Raw genomic sequence first — 15,088 nt, 5'->3', positions numbered from 1 at the left:
GTTACAGCTATATTTGGACCTAAACTTAGGTGTTCAGAGTAATTGTACACGTTTTATGGGTTTAGATCTACTTTCGGTAAAAATGCCACCCCCAGCTCATATATATTATCATTATGGTGGATTTGGTTTTACTGAAAGTCGATCTGAACCGCTATAGCTATAACATGTAGAATCAAATATAGCTGTAACAAAGCATCAGGTCCCTGTAAACAGGACCTGTTCCGCTAAGTCAGGTGTATACGTGTGTATACTGGAACAAAAATTTAAATACACGTAATTATAATTAAGTATTTGTTTCTTTTCACTCTGTTTTCTATAAGAGACAATCGCTAGTCGTGCTCGTAAGCATGGGTACAAGATAATATTATTGATAGTCAAATATCATGATAAAGTTAAGTAATGTGAAGGACGAATGATTTCAATGAACCTCATTTTAGTGAAAAGCAATCTGATTAAAATCATCTGTTACATGGCTTCGTTAACTTCGTACTACGCCTGAACATCTTAAAAAAATGGAAATGATTCATATATGGGGAGCTATTTTAAAAAGAAAAGTATTTTGTTTTTCTTTTCCTCTCCTTTCTATATTTTAAATACATATTTTTTCAATGATTTACCTCCTTTATTTTTCTTTCCTTTTTCTTAAGTTCTTCCTTTTCTTTTTAAACAAATGTTTGATAACGGTCTACCTATGTGTAGAACAAACCTTATACACTACAGCTAACTCAGGTAAGTAAATAACCGCCCTACCTTTGAGTGGGACGGTAGTCTATTCACTGAAAGACCTCTACTTTACATAAATAGAAATTTCTCAACATTGGTCACGCACCATTGAGCACACACATACCTTGACAAGCTCAAACCAGTAAAAATAAATTTTAGGGACAATATCTATAATTCGTTATTTTAATGTAATCGTGTCCAATCGCTAATGGATTGATAGTTCGTTAACGTCTATAGGAAATTAATTAATAGATTATTAATACCGCACAGGTAAAAATCGACCAGGTGCCTAATTAGTTTCCCCGTCGGTGCCTCATAATTGCTATTTCACTCATCTCGATTTCTCTGTCACCGCGTGCGAGTGTTGTCGTCTGCGATTGTCGTAGTAACAAAATGGCGGACAGTAAACGTTCGGTGGCTGAGGCAGGTAACCAGGTGAGAAAAACTCAGGTAAGTCGTTTAAATATAAGATGTTTTGTTAGAGACATCATCAAAATGTACAATCTAGAAAAGAGAGAAGAAGATTTAAATCATAAAATATCTGACTAGGACTAAAATTGACAGATACTCGATCAGCTATGCTTTTTCGATTTCGGACAGGTGATCTCGTTTTATTTACCTTTACTACAAAATAACGGGTTACTATAGAAACCGAATGATAATGACAACTGTTGACAGGTGTGATGGACGAGGTGATTATTTATGATATTTAGGTGTGATAAAATGCAGGTAAATTCCATAACGGATAAATCCTGTTATGTGCGAAACCGTTATCGTGATAAAATGTCTTTTTGATTGACTGGGCATTCCAGAGCGTTCTGTCCAAGAATATGCCAGCCTCGTAATCTATGATAACGGTTTAACTTAAGCTATCATGTTTTGATAAATGACTGACAGCAATTTACCTCTGCTGTCATATGATTTTACATAATAAGACAGATTTGACAGAAGCAGTGTGTGTAAGGGGGCTTTAAAATGGCAATTCTGTATGTCAGGAATCTTATTGTAAATATGTTCTATATGAGCGCCATGTGAACCCTTGATTGGACAAAATTAGTCTTATAAACACGTTTCTTAAACTAGTAGATAGTCTTTTTCATTAATTTTCTCAAAACATTTTTTTTCAATATTTTTTTGTTTGTATTAATTTCAATATATGAATAGAAATATATACCATGTAATGATATTTCATGTAAAGACTAAGTTTGATGGATCTTAATTGTTATGTAGTTTGACCTTAATGTGTGAGGTCATAAGGAATTTTAAAAATGTAAGTCTGCCAACCTGATACACATGATCAAAATAGCTACCATTATGTGTACTATAACAACACATGGTGGTTTAAATATAAATCTAATCCTGTATTTCATAACATTAGTAATAACACAGAATTACCTAAGTCCATGGTAATAATAACATTGTACTTGAATTGAGTATTTTTTTTATTTAATGTTAAGTTAGTTGTTATGAATTTCATTGACATAATAAATAATGTATAAATAGAAAATGTACAATACATGTACAATTAATAATACTTGTCTAATTTGACAACTAATTGTAGGATACAAGCATATATAACTGTCAAAACTCCCTCATTAGGAGACTCCCTCATTTTGACAAAAATTTACCAATCCTCCCTCCCTTGAATTTCCTCATTCAAGTCCAAACTCACACAAACTTAAAATCTACATCCTGTGGTCAAATGATATCCTATCTACTGCAGGGTGTGTGTTATGAATGCTTTTTGGGGTTATAAAAGGGAAAGATGATTTGAGCAAAGCAGTTTCAGTCACTTTTCATGCACTGAAATGTGGAATATGAAAGCGATCTCCCTCATGGGAGGTTTTAGAGATTAACTATCCACAAGATACTGGTCAGATTGTACAGGATGTCGCAATACACAAGTCTTAGTTGGTAGTTTTTGTGTAAGAAATGTGATTTATGTTGGATTATACAGGTTGTTGGAATACACAGATAAAATATAATTTAACATTTTCATCCCTATGTAACTTTAGTAGACTCTACCATACATTGATGTGGATGAGTCCATTATGGTCTAAAGTGGTGAAAGGGTTAACAGGTTTCACTCTATGAGACAATCTATTGGTGGTTTCTAGTTGGTTATAGTTTGGATCATGACCCATGTACCCGCTATTTGGTGCGAAGACATGCACAATCATGCTACCAGAATTTGCGTCAGGGTATATCCCCGCCCCTGAGGAGGTAGTCCCTGGTTTCAAACAGAGACATTGAAATCCAAACATTGTGGCCATCATATACAACTAATGGGCATGAAGGGGCGAAACAGTCTATGCTACCATGCCTTCCGAGTTCCTGCATGGAGACGTAGACCTTGGGCAAAAGTAAACTTGAATACAGTTGAAATAATCTTCCCCTCATGAATTCCTTTTATCTGCCACTGTTTTATCATCACATCTACCCAGGCCTAAGTTGATCAAGCTTAATCTGTGTAAGGACTTGTAAACCTAATGTTTTCAGATACAGTTTTTCAGAAAGAACTCAAAGTTTTCAAATATTTAAAAGTTTCTGGTCTTCAGATTATAATTATAATTCCTTATTCATTCAATTTCAGCTTTAAATTGCATTCTTCTTGAAAATATACATGATTATATACTTTGAATTAAAGTTGTCGTAATAAGGTGACAGAAAACTCCTCTGTCCAACGATGTTAAGTGTTATGTAGATTTTTTTTAAAACAAATGTAAATAGATTTAAACGAGTTCAGACATCGCCAACAAATGTTCCACGGACAGATACACGATAGATTCTCACTGTTGACTAAGATCATAATTTCTGTTGATTTACGCCTTACATACAAGTGTTGAAAATAGAATGTGTTAGAATTTCAAGGAGAAACCTCAGAATTTTTTATGGATCATTTTAAAATATTGTTGATGGACTGATCAATTTTGTCCAGTAATTTCAATATATGATTTGTTATGTAACCTGAGTGTTATCCATAAGTTTTGTCTGACCAAATAAAAAAAACATCACTTATGTCAAATATCCTACTTTCAAGACTGGTTGAGTCATTTTATAAAACAATAGAAAAACTTTAACGTGACAAGTTACATCAGTATAACAGGAATGAACAAATTTCAAAATTTCAAAATACAAAGATCACAATCACATGATAATTGACCAGGTACTGTAGTAGTACATTACTACAAGCCTGTATAAACATGGGGAATGTTAAAAGTGTTGTGTCGCTGTAGCTACAAACAGTGTGTAGTTATACATAATATATACGATAAACTTCCAGAATATATTACAGTATTGAGAGGCGTAACATAATAAAATACCAGATACATTACAGTAAGGCATGCGTATCAAATATAAACAATAAATGATTCATGTTTCCTCTATTTAGCGTCAAAGTTAAAACCCTGGTGATTTTGTTGTGTACATTAAAAAAACATATTATTTGTCCTGTTCAGTTTTTGTCACTTTAAAATATATTTAAACTATAGGTAACCTTTTATTTAAGACTTTTTTTGTAGAATGGATTTTGCAATATGTGTTATTTTAACCGGTCATCATCAGTTCAAGGAAATTGTTATAATATTGCTTCTTTGAGGCAGAAATGGTTGGAATATGATGGTTCTCAAGTATTTTCCATAATTTGTATCAATCTAAGTTCTGAACCCTTTCACCCATGTGTAACTTTAGTAGACTCTACCATTCATGGATCTGGATGAGTCTATTATGGTCTACAGTGGTGAAAGGGTTAAAAAAAATAGAAGATGAGGTTTGGGGGAATAAACCCATTCACCCCTTAAGTCCCATTTGAACCTTTCCAGATCAAAGTCTGGGCAAGTCCAGTTTAGATGTGTAAGGGTGAATGAGTTATTAAGACGAAAAAGGTAATGTCAGGGAAGTTTTGCAGTAATTGTCATGTGTATGCACCCTTACTGTGATAGCTGTTAACTTGCAGTCTCAGATTTTTAGGGTTAGGAAGTTTACTGTCAGTCAAAATGTGTAAAAAAAACAATTTCGTTAACTAGTGTAGGTCAGGGTCGGTTCAAGGAGGCATGGATATTTTTTTTTATAGGTACAGAAAAATGGACGAGGCACTTCTAGAGTAAGGGGGAGTAATCATGGTGAATATAGTACAAGTAATAGAAGTGTTACAATAGCCTGCTTAATCATAATATAAGGACAAATGGTTTTCCTTTTGGAATCGTATTTCATGTTGTGTACACTATACATTTTATATGTAAGAATCGAATCCCAATCACAAGTTCATGACCTTTAACACTTTTTTCCAATATTCCCTTTGAATAGGTCAAGGCTAATTTTATTACCCAAGGGAGATAACTTGCAGTCGTAAAAACACATAATTGGCAAGTTGAGAAGGACATGAGTCGTAAAGAGACAAGTCTATGATATATTTATATGGCTATTTTACACGTACAATTTTCACCAGATCTGAACAGGTATTGATTTGCTCCAGCAGGGGACCGAATTAATTGTAACCGACATCACTAAATGTTCACGTTTAAACCTTTCCTGTGGAGACGGCTCAATTAGAGTTATTGTCACACAACCAGTTTACCGGAAATTTGTAAAGCATTTCACATTCAAAAACTGTAGACCTTTAAATTCAACTGGGTTTGACCAAGAACTGTTTCCCATGAACAATTCTTGATCAATGCCTACATGTTTATCATTATAGAAAAATTGTGAGGTAAAACATTGGCTTAAACATGTCAGAGGGGCCACAGTGGGCAAGGTGGTTAGGCGTCAGACATTCTGCTACCACTAGCCGTCGTCACCACTGGGTCGCTGGTTCGAGGCATACGTGGGGCAGTATAGCCGGGTACTAGCCACAGGTCAGTGTTTTTTTTCCGGGAACTCCAGCTTTCCTCCACCACCAAAACCTGGCCCATCCTGAAATGACCATAGCTGTTGAAAGGACCTAAAACACAAACAAACCAAATTAAACATCTCAGATTTAAAGCCCTTTAAGATATTTGGGATACTGCATTTTGCCTGAAGTGTGATGTCAAATTTACAACAGAAAATGACAATCCTTATGATTAAAAGACTTTCAACCAATATGTTTTGTCAGTTTGGGTCATTAGCCAGTCTGTTTTTGGTTTGCCGATAATGCTATTTCTGGTTTATGACATCATAAGTGACAAAAGGGGGAGGGGGGGCGGGGAGATGTTTTAGCGTTTCATTGTGTTATATGCTGAGAATGATTGTACATGATGATGACAATGAACAAGAAAAGCTATGATCATCCTTGCCAACATACTCTCCCTATTTACGAGGGAGACTCCCGATTTTGGGCCCTTAAATTGACCATTTTCGGCCAATTGCTCTTATATTTGAAAATAGTAATGGTTTCATTTGAAACAACAACTCTAAAGATGACATTCTAAAGTGTTATTTTCTACCTATTACACACCTTTTACATGTATAGATGTTTTTAATTCTGAGCACTCAGCTAGAATCTCCCCCATGGAAATTTCAAAAGGTTGGCACAGTGTGAAACATTGCAGTTTCTTTCCAATCTCCGGATGCACAGTGTCATTTGCTAGTGCTACATGTTAATCAACTCAAAGGCCACACAATTATGTGATGCCAAACTGTATTCGTTTAATCTCGGCCAATCACAGAGCTTGAACAGTGAAATCAACATTTGACAATCGCTATTACCACATTTCATTGTCTGATCTAACTAACTGACATTCATCAAAGGGAATGACTCAAGAAAACAGTGCATCATACACAGGTTTCTGCTATGTCTGATGGAAATCTGGTGAAGCAACTGTCTGAAATTGTAAATATAAACAGGAAGAAATGAACACAACAAGCTCGGGCATCACCTGAGTAAGTTGAACTTTTTTTATATCAACTTATATTTAATTATTCTTGCTGGCCCAGTGGGGGGTTGGTGGTCTTAATGTGGGAGGAAACTGGAGTACCTGGAGAAAACCCATATGGTGGGCTGGTGACGTACCCCATACCTTTTCACATCCGATTCGGAAATCGAACCCCAGTCGCCTTGGTGAAAGGCAAGTGCGCTATCCACTGCACAACCCAACCACCTGAGTAAGTAGGTACTATATTTATTGGTTGACTATTTTTTTTCGCCGCCTCTTGGTGCGAGGTTTCATCAGGACAAGTTGTGACATAAAACCTGGTCCTGTTTTCAAATTGGCAGCAAGAACCACTTCAACTCTGGCAAAGCCTTATGCTTAAAATGAACAGCTATAATCCATTTTAATTGGGAACATCATTACAGTGTCACTTGCGAAGATAACCTCTATCTAATTTGTTTATTTGTAGCATCATTAAGTGCAGATTACATACAATAATGCTGCTATATATTACCCATCGGGGTCTAGGATGTCAACCAAGCCTGTTCATCATCAGCTATTAATTCATTCCCCCCTAAAGACACATTTGAACTCTTCCAATTCAAAGGTTGGAATTGTTCATTATGAAATTTCAGGGGTGAATGAGTTAATACATTTATTTTGTTCGAAACTTTTCTATATATCAACTTGAAATTAATCATTTGTCTGACTCAACTTTCAAACTGAACCTAATTTCCTTCCGATTATTATAGAAAATTTGACATTTCTTATTTAGAATTGGATATAAAGATAAACATTGAACCTACAGTATAACTTAATTCAGTGACAGATTTCAGTTTTGTGAAAGTATAGTTTTGATGGAGATTATGTGTAACTGTTAAAAATAAGCTGATTATGCTTTGAACAGTCACACAGGGTACTCTAGCAGTAAAATCAATGAAAGAATAAAAATATTGTAAAATATCGATATCTGTTTTCCACAAGTAGATTTGTGAGCACGGTGACATGAACAATGAAGTACATGTTTCAGTGCTGTTTTGGATTGATGACGGCTTGGCACATGAATTGTAGTTTCAGTTGACTGGTTGGTCGATGACAGGAATAAAAGCAGCTAATGGTGATATCTTTCAAAGCTTATAATGAAGTAGATAAATGGATTAAATATTCAAATGGATTTTTAGTGTAATTTTATGGGGTTTTCTTTTTTTAGAATTAACGTTTTGATGGCAGGAGTGTTGATAGCCGACGCACCTTATTTCATATATCTGTCTGGTTAGTGTGTGCAAGTCTTACTAACTAAAGCAGACATTTAATTAAATATTCTCAAACAGATTTATAATACAACTTTATGGATATCTGAGAGAAAAAATGAAGACCTAACAATTTAAAGGAACAGTTAGGATATTCTTAATTAATTCCTAGCTGTATGTATGAATGTTTAAAATAAGTTTATTTATTTTACAACAATTGCGAAAGACAAGTGGATGATTGTGCACAGGGGGTTTTAATATGGGAGGGGTTTAACATATATTTTGACTCTCCAAAGTTCAGGAAAAAATGAAATACCAAGGGCCAGATGACAGCTCTAGATCTGTGGCTGTTTCTCAATCAAACCAATGCTATTCAATAAAGCTCCAAGGTAGATGGTTATGCATGTTCTGTAGATAAACAGAAACAGACAAAGTGGTTAAAGCATTGAATGACCTTTATTATTACCAATAGACTGCCAGGGTTTAATTCCTGGTATGAGCTTGGAATTTACAGGAGATATGTTTGTATCCCCTAGTGTCTACCATTGAGCTCTAAAGAGCTTGTCACCAGGATGTGTCTAGGTCGATTAAACCACTCAAAGGTATTCTGTAGTACAATTCATACCGCTAATTAAATCAATACGATATACCAATCAATACTATTAGAGGATTTCACAAATGCTGTCTTGTCAGACACTAACAGCCCTTTCGTTTATCACAATGCAAACTGTTGAACAACTTGGACCAGAGTGGTTCTTCATGAAAAAAGGTTGGACCTAGTTATAATCTTATGCTGTTTTCAGCCTGATTACAAAGCCTTGCAAGGCCTACATAAACATTTGCAGGTCCCCCAGGATTATACCTGAACATGTTGCATTTAAAAACAGACAAACCAGTTCTACATAAATGAACAGATCCTCCATACCTGTTTCTGTATACCTATCCACATGTCTAAGTATGTGCTGGGGGAGTATTGGATTTTGTTTTGTGGTAGGACACCTTGCTTCTATTGTTGTCTTTTTTCATTCCAAATGCCATTTGAAGTATAATGTAACAGCGGGTTTGAGACACTGCAGGGTACACGGTAGAAAACTGTGGATATCACACCTGGGTTCAGTGTGTTGTGTGGGTATTAGGAGAATTAGAACCCTGCAGATAAGCTTTCTCTGAAATACCTGTAGAAATACAATGACTTCTGAGTTCGAACCCCAGCGGTCTGCAGGGAGGACTGGAGTAAAAACCTCACCTGGGTTCTTTGTGTTGTGTGGGTATTAGGAGAAAAACGCTTTCTCTGAAATACCTGTAGAAATACAATGACTTCTGCCTTTGAACCCCAGCGGTCAGCAGGGAGGACAGGAGTAAAAACCTCACCTGGTTCTTTGTGTTGTGTGGGTATTAGCTAGGAGAAGAACGCTTTCTCTGAAATGCCTGTAGAAATACAATGAATTCTGAGTTTGAACCCCAGCGATCTGCAGGGAGGACTGGAGCATAAACCTCTCGGCCGTATCTGTCTACATAATTCCCATTGCTAGGCATTGTGTCAGTGCTTTATATGGTACAATAAAAACAAACACTTTTTCTGGTAATATTTAAATGTGCGACATTGTGCAGATTTCCATCTTTGTGAAAGGCAAGTGCACTTTCCACTGTGCTACCTGACCAACCATTCTACAATGACTAGATAATAAAGATAGATGTTGGTTGTAGTTGTAAAGGTTTTTTTTTAACTCTTTCACCTCTGTAAACCATAATGGACTCATCCATATCAATGCATGGTAGAGTCTACTAAAGTTACATAGGAGTGATAGGGTTAAGGAGCAGACGTTTAAAATAGATGTACCTTACACACTGACTGTAAGGAAGTCAAAGTGTAACCTTTTAAAGAGTTGCTAAGCGATGATATAATCAATAATTAGTGAGATGTCTTCAGCCAGTTATTTTCAAACCAATTCCGAACTCTTAAGACTTGAATCATTGGATTATGTAAATATGCTGCTTTAAGCATCTTGTCATGAAGGGGAAAAAACCCACGTATTTATAACGTTTTTTCTTTTTTTTTTGTATCTGGCTAATAAATACCGATTCCATAACACATGGCATTTAATACCGTGATGATGGTACAACCATTAACGGGTCAGCCTGAAGGATGTAATGAGACTCGGCCGACACATACATTGTTGTCTGTGTAATGAGGCTAGTTTTATGGCTTTTTCCATCCGCTTATTGAGAACAGGTAGCTGTCTATCAGATCCTTTGTTGATAGAGGATTATTTTGTCACTATTGACGATTACATTGCTTGGCGTTCGGCCATTTCCTGTTTCCTTTTGGGTGTATTGTACGTGGACTGTGTCAGCTGCTCATTCCAAAAAACTCGATCAAACAATCCATTTCAAATAGTCTTAGGTCCAGTCAAAAATATATTTAATCTCTGTGCTTCCTACTTTGAATCAATGTTTTGTTGGAACATCAATATTTGATGTCCAGCAAACCCTGCTTTGCAATTTTTGGCTTAGAAGCAGAAATATTCGAAAATATATGAACTAACTGTATACTATTCGGAATTATAAATGTACCTATTGTCCTGTTACACCTAGCAAGACAATCCTGATTGTCAGGTATAGATGGACTTTAATTCAGGTTCAGGGATTTGAATTATAAATAAATTCATTAATTTGGGGTTGTCGCAAACACAAGTTAAATGTTGATTCAGGTATGTATCGAAGGTGATTTTCCACAAATAAACGAAAGAATGCTCTATTCTATAGACATATACATGTTCTGTAAACACTTAATGATACATAATTACAGCACAATATTCAATCAATGATACATAATTACAGCATAATATTCAATCAATGATACATAATTACAGCATAATATTCAATCCTTTTTTGGGCCACTGTTAATTATTATTATATTTTTTTCAATTTTGAGACAACCCCAAATTTATCTACAGTCTGTGTCCGAGTCCTGTTGCGTTGTCTGAAAATCTGAAAAATCTTGTCTTATCCAGAGTTATGGCCCTTTATGATGTTGGTAAGCATTCACTTCAGTTCCTGCTGCAGGATGATCCTTCTTTGAACGCTTAGGTACAATTTTTTACAAATAGTAGACAAAATATCGTAAAATCAATATATATTCTGATTACAACACCCCTGCACTGCATACCAACATACATTTAACAACCACTGAGTATATACACATTCAATAAAGACTTCAAAAGTGCATTGGTATTTCCATAAATCTAATTACATACAGCACAGGTAAAACTTTAATGTTGCTTTTCAAGATGAAATTCTCCGGAGCAATGTTTATTTAAATGTGCACATAGTTGTACATAGTCACCACCAGTCGAGAACTGCTGAATAATGCATGGAGGTTAATGAAATGTTCTCACAGGTTATAACACTACCATTGTAAAGACCAGTATACCTTTAAAATTTACACCTGGGCACACACATGCACGCATGTATGCATGTCATTTTTACAACTATACCTGTTGCAGTTAGTTATACCTGTTGTTACAGATTACCATCCAGGTCCATCTCTCGATTGAGCTATATATAGCTGTGAAGACCTTTAATAGCAGAAGCAACCTATTGTGAAAATCGTGAATCACATTAATTGAAGGTTTCTTAATCAACTTAAAATGTTTTCAATAAAGATTAATCTGGTGTCATATATTTAGCCTGTTTAGTGTTACATGTGACTGTGTCGCACTCTGTGACTTTTTAATGCTTATCCCGGCAAAGTTGAAAAAGAAGATAACTTACTGTATGTTACCTAAGGAACATTAACAATACAGGTAAAAAATACCAATACAATGACACTAAATACACTGAAACAGATATTCAACATCAATATTACACTGAGAAGATAAACATTACAAGTACACAATACCAAATAGGTAGTTATACCTGTTGTTACATAATCCATCTCTCGATTGAGCTATTCCGTCTTTGCGTATTGCAGAGTTAGCTTCTCTTGAGAGCAGGTATTTATTGTTACGTCATTGGTTTGTGTGAGAAAATGACGTCATTTTCTCAAAAATTGATAACGCTACTCTCACAAACAAATGACGTAACAATCAATACCTGCTCTCAAGAGAAGATAACTCTGCAATACGCAAAGACGGAATATATAGCTGTGAAGACCTCCAATAGCAGCATTAACCTATACTAGGTCTTCTGAACTACAACAATCATCAGTAATTATCGTGAATCACATTAATTAAAGGTTTCTTAAGCAATTTTTTTTTTTTTCAACAAAAATTCATCTGGTGTAGAGTTGTTATATTTAGCCTATTAACTCATTCACCCCTGAAATTTCATAATGAACTATTCCAACCTTTGAATTGGAAGGGTTCAAATGCGTCTTCAGGGGTGAATGAGTTAAATATTCCATGTAGCTTGCTTGCAGTTAGTTTGAATAGATTTGTGATGCCGAAATCATTGAATAACAGGTGAACAGTACAGGAGGCCCAAAAGATCACTTGCTATACAGAAAATGTAATAACTTTATTCATCACTGTTGAGCCTATTGTAATATTTTCTTTCCTTGACAGGAATTAATTATTGAATTTTATAGATAGGTACTGATCCATATTACTCTGAGGAAAATTATAATTGAATTATTTATGAACCAATTTTTTTTTTAAACGGCAAATGTTTTGTGAGAGATTATATAGGGTGCCACACAGTATTTTATATAGAACATGACTGAAACCATTATGTAATTCGTGTATTTAAATGACTTGTTTGGCATGATAATCACATAATCTTTAAATGAAATACTATATACAGGATATAGACTTAAAAAAACATACAATTACAAGATAGATTAATACAAAATGCAGATTTCTGCGGATTAATCTGTTTTGTTGATCGAGATTAGACAAAATCATTTTTGGAGCAAGCACTGTCTCCGAGCAATTATGTGTAATAAAATCTTCTAGGGTTTCATCTAAACAGGTATACTTAGACTGTTGGAGGCACGGTAGTCTAGTGGTAGGACGCCGGGCTCGTGACCGAAGGGTTGCGGGTTCGCGCCACGGCACGGCACTGTGTTGTATCTTTGAGCAAGATACTTTACACTGCTTGTTCCAGTCTACTCAGCTGTAAATGAGTACATGGTTGGGCAGTGCTAGAATTGTTGAATGCTAGCTGTGAGTGCCGAAATGGCAGCACTGGCTGTATGCTCCCTGAGGGAGTTGAGAAAGATATTGGCTGGTTGCAAAGGCCCTATAACCCAGATAATAATTTGTGAACCGCTTTGAGATGACCTACGAACAAGGTTGTGATTAAGCGGTATATTAAGAACCTCAAATTATTATTATTATTTATTATTTTTATTATTATGATATATATATTTGAACTTTTCTGAATGCTGTAATGATTTTGTAATACAGGAGTTCAGTTGCTTTCAGTATGGTGCACTTATAATCACAATGCAATTTATCTTGGATTTTGAACATTTCTCTCAATGGTTTGCACCAACCTTGGCTGGAGATTTTTAAAAAGAGGATAATTATATTCTCGGTTTATTTCTTGGTTATTACAATTATTTTTCATGTGTTAGGTGAATATTCTTATATGAAAAATATTCAACCTGCGAGTGAATTATATAACTTATTTATTTAAACCCCAACAATACGTTGTAAATTTCATATTCCTCTTTACAGTAACAATTTCATGAAGCCATCAATGTTGTGAGCACTTTGTATGTTATTCAACCCTTTCACCCCTAGGTAACTTTAGTAGACTCTACCATGCATTTATGGGGACTATGGTCTACGGTGGTGAAAGGGTTATAAGTCTCTGTTCACGAATAGGAACTTTTAATCTAATAACACTTGGTTGGTGCATTTTAACTCTTTCCGTACCGTTGTCGTGTACATATGACAACAAAATGTCATCCTGGTCCCCGTTGTCGTGTACAGATGACAAAATAATGGGCTGTCTCACCCCCGCTGTCTTGTACACACGACAAGAGACGTTGATGTAACCTGTCTGATGTTTAGCTGGTTATCGCACACGACAATTGCGTAATACAATTAATTGTTGCTAAAATCAGCACCCATCAGTTAGAAAGAAATATTTTTATAGGTGCACAGTACACAATTTTCATAATGTGACCTATTGTTTTCGAATTTGCCGCAAGATGTTTGCGTTTGGTGTCTCAAATATATTCAAGATGGCTACAACTTTATTTGATATGAACACTGGTAAATTCATCACCAAATACTTATTGACACTTATGGAAGTAAATATGAATATTTCAATATAAGTCTTGATGGAATCTACTTGTATTTAGAAAATAAACTTAACAACTTCGTGTTCGTAACCATAATCAAACCCTGTTGGAAACCTGCACTACAACACTGTTTTGAATACAAGGAATTGTATCGTTTGTTGCCGGACAAATGTCGATTGCTCAGTTATAATCAGCAACCGGCAGTTGGTCATAATGCTGCAAAAATGAAGATGTGTGTGTCTATGAACGTCAGCGACATGAAACAATACCAACATTTGTTCACGGTTACTTGTTTATTTCTTGCAACAGTTACACCTCATCTAAGAAGTACATTCATAATCCTCCTTTTTGGTATATGTGTGTGTGGGGGTGGGGAGGAGTCTAGTAAGGACATCCGGTACTGAATCCCGACCGGATTTGTGGTACAGAAAGAGTTAAACAATAAGCAGGTAGACTTAAATTCCACTAACAAGGCCATTTCAATTACAGAATTTATCTGCCAATTAGCCCATGCCTGGTAATAAGCCCACCCATATATATTACAGTCTTCATTGTCATAAACCTCCCACCTCTAAAACGTACTTTGAGTAAGACATTTTGTGTTGCCCCCCCCCCACCCCACCCCCCCAAGCTTATTGCAGGATGAATAATTAAACGTAAATTTCAAGGTCAAGTAAGTACAGTGAAAGGTCATTGCCTTGATATGAAACATACACATTGTCTTTCTTCTATGTTTATCCAAAGTGTAGGAGCTTTCAGTGAATATATAGACCAGTCAGCCTATGGTTTGACCCGCACCTAATTCCAACAAAGACCATTCTTGTTGGATTNATAGATTTGTCCTTGAAAATGTAATAATAGGATTGAACGGTGTAGAATTGACACTAGTGGTTGTAAATGTACATATATGCACTGTATGAATGTGTTTAATCCTTTCACCCCTAGGTAACTTGAATAAACTCTACCATGCATTGATTTGGATAAGTCCATTATGGTCTACAGTGCTGAAAAGG

At 35.5% G+C, this 15,088-nt stretch overlaps 1 protein-coding gene across 1 annotated transcript in view; it reads left to right on the top strand.

Annotated features, from left to right (window-relative positions):
• Positions 1 to 1,048: 1,048 nt before the first annotated feature.
• Positions 1,049 to 15,088, top strand: part of LOC110461059 (hemicentin-1-like) — a 46,847-nt gene continuing 32,807 nt past the window's right edge. Inside the window, exon 1 of the mRNA XM_021514337.1 lies at positions 1,049 to 1,173. The gene's annotated coding sequence lies outside the window, so the exon portion shown is untranslated. The remainder of the gene's footprint in view (positions 1,174 to 15,088) is intronic.

This window comes from Mizuhopecten yessoensis, unplaced genomic scaffold (assembly GCF_002113885.1).
Source record: "Mizuhopecten yessoensis strain PY_sf001 unplaced genomic scaffold, ASM211388v2 scaffold10553, whole genome shotgun sequence".
Lineage (NCBI taxonomy): Eukaryota > Metazoa > Mollusca > Bivalvia > Pectinida > Pectinidae > Mizuhopecten > Mizuhopecten yessoensis.
Note: the sequence above shows the minus strand (reverse complement) of the source record. Positions and strands in the feature narration are given on the sequence as shown.